The 17574-nt window shown below is 44.7% G+C and overlaps 1 protein-coding gene and 1 long non-coding RNA gene across 5 annotated transcripts in view; one reads left to right on the forward strand and one right to left on the reverse strand.

Annotated features, from left to right (window-relative positions):
* Positions 1-1179: 1179 nt before the first annotated feature.
* Positions 1180-3752, reverse strand: Gm41778. Its single transcript, XR_877565.2, has 3 exons — positions 2805-3752; positions 1923-2043; positions 1180-1837 (listed from the first exon to the last, which is right to left on the reverse strand). It is a non-coding gene; the product is annotated as a predicted gene, 41778 (long non-coding RNA).
* A 4176-nt stretch (positions 3753-7928) lies between these two features.
* The window catches only part of Smad2 (SMAD family member 2), a 70659-nt gene continuing 61013 nt past the window's right edge, over positions 7929-17574 (forward strand). The window contains exon 1 of one of the 4 annotated variants that reach the window (XM_017317842.2): positions 7929-8818. The gene's annotated coding sequence lies outside the window, so the exon portion shown is untranslated. Of the gene's footprint in view, positions 8819-8921; positions 9072-17574 lie in introns of those variants that run through there. The other 3 variants (NM_010754.5, XM_030250351.1, XM_006525699.3) reach the window with 3 other exon arrangements.

The following is a 17574-nucleotide window of genomic DNA, read 5'->3' on the forward strand; positions in this document are numbered from 1 at the left end:
TACTCTAGCTCCACTGAGTGTGGAAGAGACCCTCTCCTAGGTGCCTGGAGAAGTCAGTCTCTTCATGGCTGCCCTTGGATCGAGGTGTAGGATTCTCAGCGGACTGTTGGCACACGCCAGAAATGATTTGCTGAGGGTGATTTGAACTCTGAGAGCCTGGCTCAAGAGGTTTCAGAGGAGAAGAATTTTAGTCTGTTGCCTAGAGACCGTTCTTAGGGTGTTTTGGGGAAGAACGTGGCTGTCTGAAGAGTCTGCTTGAGGCTAAGGTGAAGAGAGTTAGATTAATTGCATTGACAAGGAAGTCTCCCAAAACAACAACAACAACAACAACAACAAAACAAAACAAACAAAAAAGCTGGGCGTGGTGGCGCACACCTTTAATCCCAGCATTCAGGAGGCAAAGGCAGGCGGATTTCTGAGTTCGAGGCCAACCTGGTCTACAGAGTGAGTTCCAGGACAGCCAGGACTATACAGAGAAACCTTGTCTCAAAAAACCAAAAGAACCTAAACCAAACCAAACCAAACCAAAACAACAACAACAACAACAACAACAACAACAACAACAACAAAACCAGACAGACAAAGGAAGTCTCAGAAAAGCCCAACACAGACTTTGTCCCCTGGTTTACTCTCATGAAGAGACGCTATGGCCAAGGCAACTCTTATAAAGGCAAACATTGAATTGGGGTTGGCTTATAGTTTCAGAGGTTCAGTCCATTATCATCGTGGCATGAAGCATGGCACTGTGCAGGCAGACACTGTGCTTGGAGTTGCCAAGAGTTCTATACCTTCATTCAAAGGCAGCCAGGAGGAGGGTCTTGTCCTCATTGAACAGGGCTTGAGCACCTAGATTTCAAAGCCTGCCTACATAGTGACACACTTCCTCCAACAAGGCCACATCTCCTAAACGTGTCAGCTCCCATGCACTGAGCATATTCAAACCTGCACAATGGATATGAAGATCCATTCATATTATAACATGTCTCAAGCACTTTATTCCTTTTAGTGGATAAGCCAATTGTGCTTATGCATTTGTTTGTTGACTCTTAGAATGTTGCCACTGGGCTGGAGCGATGGCCCAGCGGTTAAGAGCACTGACTGCTCTTCCAGAGGTCCTGAGTTCAATTCCCAGCATCCACATGGTACCTCACAACCATCTATAATGAGATTTTGTGCCCTCTTCTGGCCTGCAGGCATACATGCAGGCATAACACTGTATACATAATAAATAAATAAATAAATCTAAAAAAAATATTGCCATTGTAAACACTGTACAGATTTCTGTGTGAACATACATTGCTGTTTTTGATGGGTGTCTGTCTAGAAATAAAACTTCTGGGTTTCATATAAATTTTGTCTAACCATCAGGCAATTGCCAGATTTCTTTCAATGGTGACTGCACTATTTCACATTCCCAGCAGCAGTATATGAGGCTTCCAATTTCTCCACGACCTTGATAACACTTGTGATTTTCTGTCTTTGTGATCCCAGCCATGCCAGTGAGTATGACATATTCTCGTCGTATCCTTTGTGCCTCAAAGACACCCTGGCGCCAGAGGATGCCCAGCTTACTTGCTGAGTGCATTTGAGAATGAGCTGCATGCCATGAGCTGGATGCTATGCGCTGGGTCTGCGATGCTCACCCAAAGCTTATGTGTGGCAAGGCTCAGTCCCCAGGACAGCGGCAGTCATATTTGGAGGTGGGGCTTTTGTGGGGGAAGAGACGGGTCATGGCAGCTCTTATTCCAGTGGATTCATAAACCGATGCGATCATAAATAGTGGGATGTCTCACTTGCATGCTACCTAGTACTTGTATTTCATTTCTTTGCCGAGTTCCTAAAACAAACAAACAAACAAACAAATGCTAGAGAGAAGCCGATTCCAATTACAAAACAGAAGCCTCTAAATGTCAGCTCCTTACCTTCCCAACCCTTCCTGTGAAGCAGAGTACCTCGTACAGCCCATGGTTGGGCCAGTCTAACGGGCCTGCTTACACACTCTAAGAGATCTTCCGGGTTATGATAAAGAGCTGTAGTTTTGTCCTGAAAAGTAAGTTATTAACATCAGCTTTATGTTTAGAAAGCACACTACTCTTTTAGAAAGCCTGGCAGCAGGAGTGACGTTGGACAGGGAGTAAGACTAGTGTCAGGCAGTTAAGGAGCTACGGCAGTATTTCTACTCCATGGTGACAGTGGGAACCAAAGCAGAGAGCTCCGAGAGGAGGGCTGGGCCTGAGAGACACTCCGGTTGTTGAGCTTTTATTGTGCTATGTAGGAGGCAGCTCACAGATGATCTAAGGATTCCGTTCTATGTACAGTGAGTGAGAGTGGTGACACTATCTATGCATGACTTACTTGACAATTAGTTAGTGCTTGTTCTGGTAGGGTCTGGCTATGATGCCCCAGACAAAGCGAAGCTGACCTGCCTTTGCTGCAGCACCAATGACTGTCTGTCAATATCAGTTTGATACACTCTCAGATCTTTTAGGACCTAGTATTTTGCTCCATCTCATATGCCAACACACGCCCTAGTTAAGTCTTTTTAGGCTTCAATTGCTGAGACCAACCAGCTTCATACACCTAGTTTCCTTCTACTACTTCTAGATGCTAGGGCATGGGACCTGGGCTTCTAAGCTGCTCTCGAAAACCTTGGATAGCACAGCTGCGACCTAAGGGCAAGCTAACTCACTATGGGATCCACTTTGGCCAACTGGGTATAACGTCCCTTCTCTCTTCGATGTCCCAAAGCTTGACCTCTCCACCCTGATTGCGTGGAGACGTCCTGCATGGATGGAATGTCCCACCTTTGGAGAGGAAGGCTGGACTTTCTTCAAGTCTGGTGCTGGATCTTTGTTAGTACAAAACTGTATCGCAATGCACTGTTCTTCAGTCTTCCTTGGCTTCTCATCTCACTACTGATGTCTTGGATTCGTACCTTCTCATACAAAGCACCAGGACTTATGCCTTATCTCGTGTTCTGTTTTCTAGGGAACTGACCTAAGATACATGTAGTTAAGGTTAAAAAAAAATCAGATTGGCCCTTCATCTGGCAGAGTCTTTGTCATAGCTACGGACTGTTTACTATAAGGGCAATTGAAGCTCACTAATTCAGTCATCAGGACAGTGATTACTACGTATTGTCAACTACAGTCAACTGTCTTCATCAGAGCAACTAGACCACGATGACTGACTCCCCGAGAGTATTATACCTTCAGACACTTATCCTGCCTAAGAGCAGCCTGGCTCAGCCAATATGGTCACACAGACTATTATAACTGAGGCATAAGGCCCTATTGTTGACATCTGACTAACATACTATTTTCCTTCACAAAGAACTTTAGACAATTTGTATATTGTTCTCTCGGGATTTAGAGACTGGCTTTTGTTTAGCGTTTTCCAAACATGTAGAGCTTTGATAATGGTCAAATGCCTTGACAGGAATGTTTAATGTACTGAAACTTTACTGCCACTTTCTAAGTAACGTTTCAACAACCATTTATGAGTTATCTAGTGACAAGGTCATCTAGTAATCATTTGTGGATTTAAATATGTGAATAAGAAAGAGAAATACGGCTTCTTTTCTCATACCATTTTTCTCTCAAGAAATGTCCATTTGTCTTATAATCTCGGATTCTCAAAAAAACCCACCTCTATATCTCATTTTTTTCCTTTTATTGAAAATAGATTTTTTCTTATAACATAAATATACCCAGATTATGCTCTCCCCTCACTCTGCTCCTCCCAGTTCCTTCCTTCCTTCCTTCCTCCCTCCCTCCCTCCCTCCCTCCCCTCCCCTCCCCTCCCCTCCCCTCCCTTCTGGACCCACCCCCTTTTCTGTCTCTCATTAGAAGAAAGCAAACAGGCTTCTAAGGAATAATAATAAAACAGATCAAACACAAACCAATTGGAATAGGACAAAACAAATGGACAGAGGGAGAAGAACCCAAGGAAAGGCGTAAATAGATACAAAGTGAAACACGAGTTCACACACTTAGCAATCCCATAAAACCACAGACCTAGAAGCCACAGTGTGTACACAAGGGACCTGTAGGAAGAGAGTGGGGAGGAAGGTGAGTGGTAGGGAAGGAAAAAAGAGACGGGGGAGAGGGAGGAAGAGAGATAAAATTTCAAAAGAAAAAGATAAACAAAACAAAACAACCCTACCCCCAACATGACAGGAGACCAGGAGACCTCCAAAGCCGCCATTGAGTTTGCTTTCTGAGGGCCATCCACGCTGGCTATACGGCCTACCCTTACGAGTCATTTGTTTTCCCAGGAAGACTCCCTTGGAGGAAATGAAATTTTCATTTGTAAGTGGGGCACGTGACCACTTCTCCTTTTAGCTCTAGGACCGTATCTGTGCAGACCTGTGTAGGGCCTGTGTGCGCTCCCTTGGCATCTGTGAGCCCATGTGTCAGCTGTAGGAGCACATCTGGTGCAGACCTGTGCACGCTGCCTCAGCATCTGTGAGCTCCTGTATGTCATTCCTGCTGTACTTAGAAGCTCTTGGTTCTTTGGTGTCATCTGTCTCCTCTGGCTCGTACACTCTCAGCTTCCCCTTCCTCAGGGTTGAGCCCCGAGGGGAGGGATTTGATGGGGACATCTTATTTAGGGCCGAGTGTTCTAAGATCTTTCACTCTGCATATTTCCTGGCTACAGCTCTCTATTTGTTCCCATCTGCTGCAGGAGGAATCTTTGAGGAAGCTTCTCTGATGATGGCTGAGCAAGGCACTGATCTGAGTAGAGCAGAACAGTAAGTAGTATTTGGGTCTTTGGGTTATCTAATCTCAGAGTCTTGGTCACCCAGGGTCATCACTGGGTATAGGTTCCATCTTGTGGAGTGGGTCTTAAGTAAATCAGACATTGGTTGGTCAGTCCCACAAGCTTTGGGCCACCATTGCACAGCATACCTTGCAGGTATTGTCCATGAAAGGGTTTGTGGCTGGGTTGGTGTCTACATTTCTCCTTTGGTAGCATGCAGAGTACCTTCCAGAATCAAGAACACTAGCCTGGAGAGGTGAAGGCTCTAGGTAGGCACCAGTTTTCTCATTTCAACAAAAGTCAATATGCCTTATAACCTCTACTTTTTAAAAACTCTACCCCTGCCCCCTACCCTCAAAGAGGGAGTTTGTCAAAAGAAGATTCAACTGATACTTCTTATGCTAGGTGCATAACAAATGCCTGATGAACACCTGTTGGATGAATTTAACCTCTCTCTAGTGTGTGTAGATATGTGTAAACACCAATACAAATTCATTTAAAGCATGAAGATTCCTTGTATTGATACACAAATCTAGTTGGTGTTAAATATCCTCATATTTTTTAATAAAAGCAACCCACATACAATTGTTCTTCCTAACTTTTACTCAGGTTATCTCACTCAATATTGTTACAATTTCAAATATGATCCTCTCTTACATGACAATGTTCACTGCTACTTAGTTTCACAGGGCTAAGTGAACATAAGTCTTGAGAGGAGCCCAACAGTTACATAGTGAACCACAAAGAGTGATGTGCCCACAGCAGGATGCAGTCCTGAGACTCCCAGGCACATTTCTGCTATAGAAACACTGTGTTTGACCTTGTATCACTTATTAGCCTGTTGGTTAAGGGTGCGAGGAGGAAACTGGGAAGCAGCTGTTTCGATATTCAGGAGTTTACATTCTGAATGTGCACACAAAGAAAGCACATATGAGAAGTTAAGAAACTCCCATTACTGTACAAGGAAGCCACTGGTCAAAGCCCTAATCTGGGTAAAATCATGGTATGTGTGCCAATCAGCCTTAACAAAGAAAGTACATAATGTAACTTTGGTCTGAGTAGACCAGAAGAGATTTGATTGACAGACAGGAGATGAACATGAGTTGGGTCTTCCGAAAAACTAAAGCATATATTTTTAAAAAAACAAAACCAAAAACAAACTATAGAAACATTGAAAATGAAATTAAAGTTTTTTTTTGTTTGTTTGTTTTTTACTCATTGATTCTCAGGCTTTTTCCAGAAATAGCTGTCATTTTTTTTTTTTAATGTCTTTTAAATGCACTCTGAGTTGATTTAGGTTTAATTGATTTTGGAGTAGCATAGGTAATGAAGGGTTAAACTTGCTGTCCATTCATATAAAGAAACCAGACCCATTCAATATAACTTATACAATAGGGACCTACTTATAGATCTTCAGGTACCCTAGTGGATTTCCAAGCCGATTGTTGCCATGGCAACCCTTGCTCCATGTGCCTTCAGCTCGTCTTGACCCACTTTGGTTTAGATGCATCTGTGACCGAGGGGATAGCAGACATGCTCCCATTTCAATGTTCCTGGAGACTGCATCAGTAGCCAGGTTGCCCCCTATTCCCTTTTTCAGTCTTTTAGAACCTATAGCACAGTGGTTCTCAACCTGTGGGTCGTGACCCCTTCAACAATCCTCCAACTCCAAAAATATATTCAAATTACAATTCATAACAGTAGCAAATAGTTATGAAGCAGCAATGCAAATAATTTTATGGCTGGGGGTTAACACAACTTGAGGAGCTGTTAAAGGGTCCCAGCATTAGGAAGGTTGAGAAACCATTGCTCTAGAAACCAAGCCTTGGAGGGCTGTGTAAACGGAGGAGTTATGAGCTCAAAGTCTGACACTTTGGAGAGATGGTTTAACTCAAGAAACACACACACACACACACACACACACACACACACACACACACACATATATATATATATATTTGGAATCTACCCAGCCTTGCTTCCCCCTCCCCACACCAACTCCTCGTGTGGACACCCAAATCCACATATGAACCACACAATGCTTTTTAAAAAATGTTTAAGATCACTTTTAACAGGGCATTCTGTATTAAAGCTGTTGATTTCTATCAGTATAAAGAAGGGTTGTAAGTCAGAACCAGTTTTCCTCCTTCCAATCTGAGCACCATTTGTCTTAACTACATTCCCAGGTGGCTCTGGAAGGCTGAAACAAGAAAGTTCCTTAACTGATGCCCCTCAAACTTCACTTTTATTTTGGTGGTGCTGGGGTTAAAATCAGGGCCTAGGATGGGCCACACAAGTGCTCTGCCCGGGAAGCTCTATCCTCTGCCCATTAACGTGGGAATTATGTGGACTTCCTCCAAAACTGCTAACAGAAGAAACCACCCTCTGAAGGTGACTTTCTGCTAAGTTCTTGTTAGCATAAATATTTGTCCATAAGCAAAGGGAAGTTAATGATCTTTATCTTTCCTTTAATTTCAAAGTCCTGTTCATGTTTACATTCATGATTTCTTTTTAATTATGGAAGTCTATAACATTTTTCATTTATAATATGTAAGTTGGTATCATGATCATATAAGTTCGTACCACTCTGTCAAAGGTCTTGGATTTGGAGTAGAGTTGCGTTCAAAACTATGACTGGCTTACATCTGGGGTGAGCCACATCTTTCCCCTAAGAATAGTGGTGAAGATTTTGAAAGCCTATTTTAAAAACCCTGAATGTCTGAAGGGAAGAGCAAATAACTCAAGGTCCACATACAGACCCCTGCTCTGGGATGCCCTCACATCTGAGGAGAGAGCATGCTCCACTCTAAAGTGCTTCAAGCACTATTGTGTTGGTTCTCCTGCACTGCTCTGTAGTGCTAGTGAGGCTTGCTGGATTAACGTATAGGTGGGCACGACCAACGAAACTATTTTACCACTAGCAACCTGAAAGAGGCATTGCAAATTTAGGTTTATTATCCTAACACAGTCTTTCATCTGCCGGGGTTGAGTCAAAATCAACCTGGTCACACCACTGCGAGTAGTCTGAAATTTGGGAACTTGGTGAGAAAAGTCTAGGAACAGGGACACAGCGAAGGAAAAATGTGGTAGAGAGAAGCCAGCAAATCAAGGAGCACACGCATAGGTGCTCACACTTCACAATGAGCATTCGAAGTGTGTAGCACTAATACTTTACTTCAGAAGAACCCACGGCTCGGGCTGGAGAAACACACCCAGGAGCTGCCCAGCCCTAATACCAACCGCACGGACAAGAACAGCTCGGCGGTTTTCGCCACCCGCCCCCGCCCCCCTCCAAGCACGAGGCCCCGCCCACTCATTTGCATAGGGCGCGCCCCTCAGCGGCCAGGACCCAGGCTGCTTCAGAGCTCTGCCAGCCCAAGCGGCTCAGACCCGGCTGGGGGCGGGCCCGGGCCGGAGCACGTGTCCATTCCGGCCTCACGACGGAGGTGGGCGAGGGCTTAGCCGCGGCGCTCCACCCAGAGGCGCCGGGGCGGGGGTCTGCGGGCGTGGCACGCCGCGCGGCCTTCCGCGATCCTCCACGAGCCCGGTGGGAGCGCGCCGGACACGAACTCAAGCGCAACCGCGGGCGTACCAACCCACCCGGCCTCGCCTCGCCTCACGCTCGACGGGGAAGGCGGAACCAATCAGCGAGCGACGTTTCCCTTCCGATTCCAGGCCCCCGACGCGGTGCTCACACCCCGGGCTCCCCGGTCGCTGATTGGCTGCGCGCGCCGCCGGTCCCGGCCGGAGGCGGGAGTCGGCGCCCCGCGCCTGCCCGCGCCCCGCTCGGCCCCCGGCCCTGCCCGCGGCGCCCGGCCTCCTTCCGTCCCTGCCGTGCTCCCTCCGTCTTCCGTGCGCGCCCGCTCGGCCGGCGTGCCTCACGCCTAACGGGCGGCCGCGGGCGCCAATCAGCGGGCGGCAGGGTGCCAGCCCGGGGCTGCGCCGGCGAATCGGCGGGGTCCGCGGCTCGGGGAGGGAGGCGGGGCTACCGCGCGCGGCGGTGGAGGAGCAGCTCGCCAAGCCTGCAGCTCGCGAGCGCCGAGCGAGCCTCCCGGAGGTAGGTGCGCGGCGGCCAGGGCGGTGGCGCGGGGTGCGGGCGGTGCCGGGGCGCGGGGCCGCGGCGAGCGGAGCGGGCGGCGCCCTCCTCGGCCGGCCGCGGCGAGCGCGGGCCTGGGGGCGGGGCGGGGGCCCGCGGCGCAGTTCCGCCTGCGCGCGCCCACTCCTCCGGCAGCGCGGAGCCCGTCGGAAGAGGAAGGAACAAAAGGTCCGGGGCCCGGCTCGGACGGGCCGGGACCAGGCGCTGGGTGCAGGTAAAGCCGGGGCGCCCGGGGAACCGGGCAGGAGTGTGCCGGGCCGGGTCACGTGGCCGCCCGTGTGGGGTGTGGCGGCGGGCCGTGGCGCGCGGGCCAGGGTCGGCGCCGTGGGCAGGGCCGCGAGCCCCCGCCCCGCCCAGCCTGACTGCGGCCCGCTTCTGTCCCGGCGCGCGGCCGCTCTCGCTCTGTGCCTTGCAGAATGGCCCCGGAGTCGAGTTAGGGGCGTGTGGTACTTTGCTTATACTTTTCCTTTTTCTTTTTCTTTTTTTTTTCTTTCCTGTGGCCTTTGTTAACCGTAACAGTCGCGGGTTCCGAATCACTGTGTGTACTCAGAAACACGCTCGTGGCTGAGGCTGCCCGGGCTCATCCTCCACGCACTTGGGAAAGTTGCTCCGTGGGTACAGCCTATTAGTTTCTAATCACACGCCTTTAGGAAGCATGCTAATTGAGTGCACTTATTTCAGATTGGTTTTCACAATCGGTGCTTGGATTTATTTTCTTCTAGGGATACTGTCCTTGGGCCAGGTACTTTTGTCCTCTTACCCTTGCGTGTTATGGTTTCCTTGTGAATCTAAACAAAAGAAAAACAAAAATCGAGGTTGGTTTTGTTATTCATTCCTTTTACACTTAAAGGCAAACACTACCTGTTTGTTGTCACGCCAATAAAAAAGAAAAAAAATGCCCAGGTGAAAATAATTCCGCAGCAGCATCCCGCCTTATTGTCATGCCTTGTTAGGACATTCTAAATGGCGATGTTTGTAACTAATGAAACGACGTGTAAATAAATGAACCATCAGGCAAATTTATCTGAAGATTATCTTTACAAAAAATGGCACCCTGGTATGTCAATTTACAAAATTTCTTGTTTCTGATTTCCTGACTTAACCCCATAACACTGATGAAAAGGATTTTTCTATTGAGCCTAACACTAGAATGCATTTGCTGCCGTGCTGGAAATATCTTTCCTATTAGTTTACTTTGGTTCCTGTAAAAAGCATTTTTCCCCTTAGCAGAGGCGTGTTAAGTAGTTAAAACGAAGTTGGAATAGTTTCAATCCATGAGTTAGTGAAGCAGATGGAATCCAGACATGGGAGAAGCAAATGTATTATAGTTTTAAGTTTTTTCTTTTTCTTTTTATTCCCCCCTCTCCCATTTAGCTATGAAACAGCTCCATAAAGAGGGGTTCCCCCCTCCCATTAGATCATTTGGCAAATGTTTATGTTTAATCCATAAAGTAACATTGATGTTACTTTTAAAATTTCTTTGTTTTTGCATAAACTTACCTGTGGTGATGAGAAAATTTGTGGACTTTTAAAAGCTGAATGCCCAGGTACATGCTTAATGTTAAAATCCAGTTAACTTAATTAAGTTTAAGGGTCCTCACTGGCCAGGCTTAATGACTGAACTGGGATTACAAACATCTCTTGTGTTCCTTTGCAAGACACTACTCTTAAATACTGTTGTTTCCTGTTTTATAGCTACACATAAAGTGATTCGTGTTGTAGGTGTTCAGCAAAGTTTGGTCTTTAGGGTTCTGAAGTACTTGTCACTAAATAGCTATGCAATCTGTATGGCTCGTAAAGTGAGTGTTGGGAGAAACTGCAGAGTAATTTCCTTTTAGGCTTGGTTGTGTGATTTAACTCTCATTAGGAATATTGGGGATGGTTTTCTATATAGCCCTTTCCTTCATGTGGACAAAGAGAATACTAATTCAGTAGAACAAGAGGTCTCTCATTTTGATGCATATAGAACATGTTGCTGTAGTCAGTACTTTGCATGAGGGAGGCTGGGTGAACACACAAGTAAACTTAACTAGGTTAGCTGCAGAACTGGGTGAACAGACAAGTAAACTTAACTAGGTTAGCTGCAGAACTGGGTGAACACACAAGTAAACTTAACTAGGTTAGCTGCAGAACTGGGTGAACAGACAAGTAAACTTAACTAGGTTAGCTGCAGAACTGGGTGAACAGACAAGTAAACTTAACTAGGTTAGCTGCAGAACTGGGTGAACACACAAGTAAACTTAACTAGGTTAGCTGCAGAACTGGGTGAACAGACAAGTAAACTTAACTAGGTTAGCTGCAGAACTGGGTGAACACACAAGTAAATTTAACTAGGTTAGCTGCAGAACTGGTGGTTGAGGACCTTTTGAGTTTTTAGATTTGACTTTTGGGCCTAACGGTTCCCTTCATGCTTGGTTTGGATGCCGTTGGTTTAATTGTTTGGACCCAGAACCCCATGTTTGCAGCAGCCTCTTTATACAGGTGCTTTTGTGATGCATGCAGGAGCTGTATATAGTGTAGTCTGGCAGATGGAGGTTTATTCATATTCTTGGGACAAGAATCCTTTTTAGAGGGTGGAGAGAGGCATATCTTTTTAGATGCTTTGTCTGAGTAAAAGCAGAAGACACAGTTTTAGGCCCGTGGTTTCTGTAAGTGCAAAGAGGTTTTCTACTAAGTATTGCAAAGGTGTATCAGACACTGACTATAGAGAATTCAGAGTTACTTTATTGGACAAGTAACACTTACACAACAAACGTTCTGTGGCTAGTCACCCCACTACTCCTCAGTGGAATTAGGGAAATGAGAGCTCCATGTCTTGTGGCCAAGGCCCCAAAGTAAGAAAGTTAATTACGTTAGAGCCTAAGTTGAGCTTGAGCATTCAATAAATCCATCCAGAGCCCCTTCCTGCAGTATACTTGCTTGCTTTCTGTCAAGTGTAGAGGGTGGCACTAGGGCGATGGGCTGCGTTAGCTCCTGTCACTGAGAATGAGCTCTTTGTTGGGGTAGGGGCACTGCCTGCCACTTTTCATTCAAACTGGAGATACAGCTAATCTTTGAGAAGCATGCTTGTGGAGCAGATGTACAGTTGCCGAGCTTAATTTGGTCTCAATCTGATTAACCATTGCCCTGTAGTTAAAGAAAGTGGTTAGGAAAGAAAAGGAACTTGAGTCATTTGGGTTCCAGTGAAAGGAGTATTGTATGCAAATAGTTAAGCCAAGAATACAGACTGGGCAGCAAGTCACATAATGGAGTTTGGAATCAAAGCCCAAGGCTGATATTTGGTTTCTTGGTTATGGTATTGGATGAATTAAACTTCCAACTCTTAGTTTTTGTTTTTACTAAAAGTGGGAAAACTAACTTTTACCTCTTAAGGTTGTTAAAAGATAAGTTAGAAGATTGAGAACATTTTTTGAGACAGATTCTCAAGTTAAAGTTCTTGCCCTTTGGTTAGCTTTCTGGGCTCTTAATGCAGATGTTTGCCAGCACCATTGTCCCTGACCTCTTATAAATGGTGTAATGGAATTGGGCAACCAGGCCTTGAGCCTAATTGTCCAAGTTTGTACCTTAAAGCATAGGGGAATCTTTTCAGTTTTAGTTAAAACCTGATGGTATTTATTTAAAATGTTCTTAGCAGAGTTATCTGGCATCTAAGTCCACAGTAGATTGAAACTAGTAGATTATGGTAGTGTGGGAGGCTTAACAGGGTGTGGTGAGGAGTAGACTGGACAGTGGGGGAACTTTAAGCTCTCTGTCCTTTGTTAAGAGAAAGCAGATAACAGCCTGGAGAGGATAATAGAGATAATCTTGTAGACACAAAGCAAGTACCCATAGCTCGACTAGCACGCCTGTGGCCATTCAGAGCAGGACCAGACCTGAAAGCCTAGCAGTAAATGGGCATCAGTTAGCTTAGATTTGGTTTGGGAAACCTTTTAAAGACCTTATTATCTACTTAATATACCTAGATGATTATTCAGGATGGATAACAAGTGGGTGATGGAGCATTGTGCTGTAGCTAAGGATTTCATGAAAGACACACAGTATCTTGTCTGAGAGAGCTCTGATTTCAGACTGAAAAGACTTTCTGCTAGCCAGCACTCAAGAAAGGTGACCTTAGAGATACAGTGCTGGATCACACTTGACAGGAGGCCATCCGTTTTGTTAGCCTGCTGGTATCAGGTGAAAGAATTTCACTCAGGCTTTAAGAGACAGCATGCTAGAAATTTCCTGGATAGAGCAATGTGACAATTCACCCAACTCTGATAGGGGTTTCTTGTTTCTTCATATCACTAGCTTTGATTTTTGGAAAAAAAAATTACTTACTGAGACATGGTCTCTCTCTGTAGATCAAACTTTCTATGTAAACCAGCATGGCCTTGAACTCGGTGATACAGACTACCAAATGCTAAGGTTGCAAGTCTAAGCCACTATGTCTGATGACTTTATTTATTTGGGTCCTCCTTTCTACTTCAGGGTTATTTTCAAATTCTCTATCAGATCATTGTTGGTGACCTTCTAGTAAGGAAGCCAGCCTTGCCTGGTTTAGCTGTATTAAAGAAACTAGTCTTACTGCCACTGATCAATTTTGGTTATTTCTCTACATGTTGTGGTGATGCCTTCAGTTATGATTCTAGATTTATGTCATTAAACATGGTTCTAAGTCACTTCAGTAATTTGATATAAAATATATAATTTTACTAAGTCATTTGGATTTAGACGTTGCCTCAAGTTTGCCCAGGTAGCTAGCCATGTTAAAGTGGTTCTGCGATCTACATACTTGCCTCACGTCCTGCAGTGTGAGTGGCTCTTTCTGTAGCTCAGTTGGTATTGTTTAGTTGTAACCGAATCTTCTCTTAGGACAGTTGCCTGGTGGTTTGGTGTGTTTTCATATTTATTTTAAGAAAATATTTTACAGCTTTATACAAGTGTAGCGTCCTTTGAAAACACCCCCTCGTTGTCATCCCTTACTCCTCCCCTCCCCTCCCAGCAAATCTGTCCTCTGCAGTGCTCCTTCCTGTCCTCTTCCACTGGTGATGTCTGAGCCTTGGAGGAAGGTGAAATAGATGTCCTGTTTAGGGCTGATCTCAGCAGATCTCTTGTTCTGAGCACGTTGACAGATTGTGATCTCTGCATTAACCATCACCCCAACTCACTATAGAAGCTAGTTGTAAGAATTTGAAGACAATTTGATACCTTGCCCATTTAGCAAAGCACAAGTAGTAGGTTCTTCCTTATGGTCTGTGACCTCTCTAGTCATGGCTTTTGATGAGATTTACAGCACCAGGACTCAGTTGGTTATCCCTGGAATGGTCGTGCCACTGTTGCACCTGTGGGTACATCTTCCTGGAAGGTTGGTAGGTTTTAAGGCTTATAGCTGGGTCAAACAGTGGGTGACTTTTCTCTGCCTTTCAGAACTATAAAAACTATCTGACAGGGGGAAGCTTCTAGTTCAGTTTATAGCTTGATATCTTTATGTGCTGAAATAAATTATGTGATGTCTCTGACAATAATCATCTAATTCTTAATTCTGGTGGTCAACTTAGACAAATGGCAATAGCTTGTTTTTTATTTATTTTGTTTTGTTGTTTGGCAGAGGGTTGGGAATCTCCCTGATAACAACTTATGGAAAGGTAAATTGGCTTATAAAATAGGATTCCATATGACTCGCTTATACATCATTAGTTCTGTTAATCCTCTCCACCACCTCCTCATTCCCTGCATTTCCTTTCTGGCTTCCTGGCCTCTACAGACATTCTGTCTTTATGGTTTAGATTCACCAACTGCTTTAGATATGCTTAGGTGAATTTGTAGCCCACAAGCTTGTACCACATGTACCCCATGACGATATCCTGAACAAATTCTCAATTTGTTGTTAAAATTTGAAACTTAATGTGAAACTGTTATGATTTTTCTAGATTGACACTTTTTTTGAGACTCTGGGATTTCCTTGGCCTGAGTCTATAAAGCAATAGTAAGGAGACGCTGCCTCTGAAGGAAGGAAGGCCAGTCTGCTTTTGAGTTAACTGCAAAGCCCAGCTTCTTTTCCTTTTTCGGGTGGGGTAGTTGTAGGTTTAATGTACTCAGGAAGGAAGAATAGATTGTGAAAAGATTCAAACAAAATCAAGCTTATGTTTCTGTATCTGTCAGGTAGCAGCCAGCTATGGTGCCTGTTTAGCACTTGAAATACAGATGGTGAGACTGAGGAACTGAAGTTAAATTCTGTATTATTTTAGTTAGCTTTAATCTAACTTTACTTGGCAATATTACAAGTATTGGCTGCTGTATAAGACATCACAAGTAGAGACCATTGTCACCATTGTAGGAGGTTCTGTGGCACCAACTGCTTTAGATATGCTTAGGTGAGTTTGTAGCCCACAAGCTTGTACCACATGTCTGATGTGGTACTAGGTAATGCTTCAGGAGTAAGACAAAACCAGCCTGGGAACTGGGAAGGCCATTGAGGATGCATGGCACTCTGCTGACTTGCACTTGGGCCTGTGCAGTCTTGTGTTGGTGCACATTTATGATCTGGGGAGGTTCTTACGAGCTGAGATGCAGCTTCTGTGCAGCCTATTAAAGGTGTAAATTCGGCCAGTATGGAACAAGTTGTCTACACAGTGCTCCAGGTCAGGAGGCTGTTCACTGAATTAAATGGAACACTTGTCTACACAGAGCTCACCCTTAAGTGAGGTGGATAGTCGCTGAACTAACGGCCAGACCCACACTCAGTTGTAGCAGTCCATGACAGTGCACCTGTGAACGTTTTCTGCTTGGTTAGAAGGCGTATGAACCACCGTCCTCTGGGGGACTGACTTGGGTTTCCATTTGGCGTTGTCCTTTACTAATGTAAAACTTTGGAAAGAACCTTATTACTTAGAAAATTGAGAAATCTGGTTCTCAAGTTTTTAAAATGCATATTTTAATGGGGGGGGGTGGCCGCTGGTGGTAGTGATTGAATCTGCTAAGCAAGCACTTCCATTGAGCTTTCCATTTTAATTTTTAAAATCCTTATTATTGCCTTCATTACCAGTGATTTCTTTGACTAACACAGGAAATTTCAGATCATTGGTGATGTTTTTCTCTGCTTAGTGGGTTGTGTTTGAACATACATTACCAACAGTCTAAAATAAGGATTTTTATGTTATTTCCATTTCAGCTTTTAGTATTCTAAAGGCATTCATCATTGTCTTGTCTTGTCTTTTTTGTTGTTGTTGTTGTGGTTAACATATTTGAGTTTCTCTTAAGCATTGTTTTTTTTTTTTCAGGATTAACTCTTTTTTTTTTAAGTATTGTTATTTTATTTATTGTTGTGTGTATGGTGTGGGAGTGAGTGCAAGGTGCTCATGTGACCATCAGAACACATGATTGGCTCTGGAATTGGTTCTTTTCCTCTCTCTGTGTGTGTGTGTGTGTGTGTGTGTGTGTGTGTGCATGCACCTATGTACAGGCCAGAGCCTTGAGGATATCAGGTGTCTAACTCAACCCATCTCTGCCTTATTTCCTCTGTTGAACCTGGAACTCCCTGTTTTATCCCCCTCCACAGCTGGTTCAGACCTTTGTCCATAGATGCTGGGAATCAGACTCCGGCCCTCATGCTTGTGTTCTTACCCACCGAGCCATCTCCCTAGCTCCAGAGTCTATTGAAGTAAAAATTCATGTATGTGTTAGGGAATACTTCATATTCCTCTGCCATTTAAAGATATTTGAAATTTCTCTTCCTTTCATAGCTTTAAAAAGAACAATTTATATTTGATTTCTCTCTCTCTCTCTCTCTCTCTCTCTCTCTCTCTCTCTCTCTCTCTACCTGGGATTGTACCTAAAGGCTCTTACATGCTAGACAAGTGCTCTACCATAGAGACATCTCTCCAGCCCTGCACTTGCTTTCTGTATTTACCACCTGCTTCTCTTCTCCAGTTCAGCTTTTGCCAAGAATTTTTCTTGCCAGATTTTCCCTCTTCTCCAAGATGAAATGGCAAGTTTCGAGGTATTTTCTCCTCTGGCTGTGCTGTCTTAGTGGCTGTTGGCCTGAATGAGCCACTTTATCCCAATGTTGTTTGCTTATTTACTTTATCCAGACAGTCTCCCCGTGTAGTCCAGGATAGGAACTTGGGATCTTCCTGACTCAGCCCTTTGGTGCTCAGTGGTATGTGCTTAGAGGTATGTGTAGTCATATCTAATCTTGATTTCTTGTGGTGACATAAATTGCCAGAACAGACACAGGTTAGGCCCATTTCTCCCACTGCAAACACAGACATGTCAGATAAAATAGACTACATAGTTTCTCCTGTTAGCTGAGAAATAGTAGAAAAAGTAGGTCAAAATGAAAGCTTCTTCTAGTGTTTGAAACAGCCTGCTTCTGGGAGACACCCCGCCTGTAGAGGACTAGGAAACACTAGTTTTTAGCTGGATTTTCATATCACTAGAAGGTGAAGCAGAACAAATGTAAAAAGAAAGTACAACCATAGTTAAATGTGGCATGATGTACATGTAAGAAGGTGTGTTGGTCTACTTTGAAAATTAGATGATTCATAATAAGTCCTTGTCACTCATCTGCCTTTGCAGAGGCAAACAGTGCTACCAAGCTTGTGTTCACCTCTAAGCACACTTGGTCAAGTGCTACCTTTTAGAGGATATGGCCAGCTATTGTACTTGGAAGTTCATCTTGTAGGTTGCTTTATGTCAGTTCATAGTGAATGCCTTTTGTTTTGGTGATGTCGGCA

The sequence above is a fragment of the Mus musculus genome, chromosome 18 (assembly GCF_000001635.26).
Source record: "Mus musculus strain C57BL/6J chromosome 18, GRCm38.p6 C57BL/6J".
NCBI classification, from domain to species: Eukaryota; Metazoa; Chordata; class Mammalia; order Rodentia; family Muridae; genus Mus; species Mus musculus.